Raw genomic sequence first — 3,087 nt, 5'->3', positions numbered from 1 at the left:
GGGCTGCAATGCTTGGTAAGAAATGTACGCATTATCCTGCCCATGTAATTGTAACCCCTCTGTACAGTATGTTCACAAATAAAATAAAATTAAATTTAAAAAAAAGAAAGGTTTAAGACAACCCAAAACATAGTATGAATAATGAAGAAATCTACTCCTGACATTTATATATTTGAAATGATTGGACATATTGATAATTATGCCCTTGTTAGTTCAAGTTAAGTGTGGAATGGAGTCACTGATAAAGACTTAACATTTTCCATTGATGTCTTACCAAAGTAATGCTTGCTATTGAATCCAAGTGAGTGTAGGCTCACTATATTTATTAGTTTAATTTCTTAGTCTGATAAGGACTATTTTGTGCTTAAGGGAGGTTTCCTTTGTTAAATGAGCACATTTAAATAGTTTTAAAAAAAAGAAATCAAATATTTTAAAATTTAGCCTTGCTGTTTTACCAGGATGAAGGTGTTTAATTCACCAAGTTAGTAAGTAGGACCAAGTACTATTCAAAGCCTCCTTAAATGTGATTGTTACCATTTATTAACCTTATAAATAGCATTAATAAGATTTGTAAGCTAAACATAAAAGCCTAAGAATGAGCCAAGGTTTTTGAATTTGTAATCCTAATAAACTGACTCCATTTTTAAAACCCCAAATAAACCTTCTTAATCGTCTTCTCTGCAGACAGAAGCCACCCTCAAGGGCACCAAAGAGCATCATGGACAACCTGAGGAGCAGCTGGCTCAGGGAAATGGGTCAGAGCTTCTGGGGGAGGCTCACAAGGGGAGGGGTTCCATGTGTCGCCACCGTGGGAAGAAGACAATGGGCATAGGGTGGGAAGACAGAGAAGACTCTGGATGAGAGCAATGAGAGCAGAGCAGGAAGGACTGAGTCTTCAAAGCAGCTGACTGCGCGAGGGAGACCACTGGAAAGGGAAAGGAAGCCTCCTCTGGGATGGGCACTCTGCACTGAATTCTGGATAAGTCATAGTTCTCTAAAGACACAGAACTAGAAGGAGTTGGAAAGAGATAGATAATTGATAGGTAAGATAGATAAGAGGATGGATGCGTCGATAGACAAATAGATAAATGGATAGAGATAATTGCATAAAAACATACATAGATGACAGATACATATGTACACATACCTACATGTAGATCCACAGGTAGATGACAGGTACATGTATAATCCACAGATAAATGATAGATATTTATTAAAGGAATTGGTTCACACAATTATGGAAGTTCAAAAGTGCCACAGCAGGCCATCTACAAGGTAGACAACTAGAGAAACTGACAGGATACCTCAATTCAAGTTTTTTTGTTTTGTTTTGGTCGGTCCTGGGGCCTGATCTCTGAGCCTGGGTGCTGTCCCTCTGCTCTTCAGCTCTTGGCTAGCACTGTACCACTTCAGCCACAGCACCACTTCCAGCTTTTTCTGCTTATGTGGTGCTGAGGAATTGAACCCAGGTATCATGCATGCAAGGCAAGCGATCTACCACTGAGCCACCTTCCCAGCCCCCCTCAGTTCAAGTTTAATGGCCAAAGAATCCTGTGAGCTGATGGTTTCGTTCTCATTCTGGTGCTGTGAACCTCAAGGCTGCCAGGGAGCTCTTGAGTTTGAAGGTCACAAAACATGAAGTTTCTAATGTCTAGGGCAGAGAAGAGGGTGTCCTGGTACCAGGAGAGTGTGAACTTGCCTTTCTTCTGTCCTTCTCTTCTAGCCTGACCCTGAACAAATTGAATGGGGCTCACCCACCATGGAGAGGGCAGACCTGCTTTCCTAGTCATTTCTCCCAACATATCCTGACAGACACACCAGCTACCTGGGTAGCCCTTAACCCAGTCAAGTTGACACACGAAATTAAACATCATTACATTATATAGGACATGCCAATAAAAATATTAATTGCTTTGGCTTTGACTGATGAGGAATCTTCAAGTACAACCATAGGCCAGGATAGACTGTGTAGGCCCCTGATTTAAGAAAATCAGAGGTGCTGGGCGCCGGTGGCTCACGCCTATAATCTTAGCTACTCAGGAGGCTGAGATCTGAGGATCGTGGTTCAAAGCCAGCCTGGGTAGAAAAGACCGTGAGACTCCCATCTCCAATAAACCACCAGAAAACTGAAAGTGGCGCTGTAGCTCAAGTGGTAGAGTGCTCGCCTTGAGCTGAAGAGCTGAGGGACAGCGCCCAAGCCCAGAGTTCAAGCCCCATGAACAACCAAAAAAAAAGAAAGAAAAAAGAAAATCAGAGGTCCCCAAGGAGAAAGCTGCTTGTTGAAGTGGTTCCTGCATCTCTGGCCTGGCAAGGGACACTGAATGTAGAAGGAACATGGATGCTGGGTCCTAGTGCTGTAAGCAGAGACTTTGGAGGCTTTCCTCTGCTGGAAGGAACCTCCTCAAGACTGCCCCTCTGCCCTGGCCTGAGTCCTGGCTTACCAAACTGCCTTCTGGGTTTGGCACTGCTCAATCCTGTTTTTCAACTCCTGTCTATTTGGTGTTTACTATCTGATGGACATTGCTGACTTTGCACGCAACCATTTACTTAAAGCCTCCTGAAAAAGATCCCCAAACTCTTCGTAACTGCTAAAGTTTTGGAATGTACGTGTGTCTCTCTAAAATGTACCTGGAAACTCCAACTTGAAGATGATGGTATCAAGAGACAGCCTCTACTCTCAGTGAATGAGATTCATGCTTTTAAAAAAAATGGCTTCAACTGGTGCTGGCAACTCATACCTGTAATCCTAACTCAGAGACAGTATCTAGACCCTGAGTTCCAGCCCCAGGACTCACACACACACACACACACACACACAGCTCCAGGGAAGTAGCTATCTCTTCCTGCCCTTCCTCCTCCCACTGCTCTGAGAAAACATTGTCCTCATCAGACATCAGATATTAGATATCTTGTTGCTGCTTTGATCTTGAACTTCCCAACCTTCAGACATGTGAAAAAATAAAATTCTGTTTCTTGTAAGTTACCCAAATTCAAGTATTTTTGTTTTGGCAGCACAAAAAGACTCAGACAAGCTTTGCCTCTCAGTCATAGAGTTTACCTCCCCAAATCATGGACCTTAATGGTGGT

This window comes from Dipodomys ordii, unplaced genomic scaffold, assembly GCF_000151885.1.
Source record: "Dipodomys ordii isolate 6190 unplaced genomic scaffold, Dord_2.0 Scaffold51, whole genome shotgun sequence".
NCBI lineage: Eukaryota > Metazoa > Chordata > Mammalia > Rodentia > Heteromyidae > Dipodomys > Dipodomys ordii.
Note: the sequence above shows the minus strand (reverse complement) of the source record.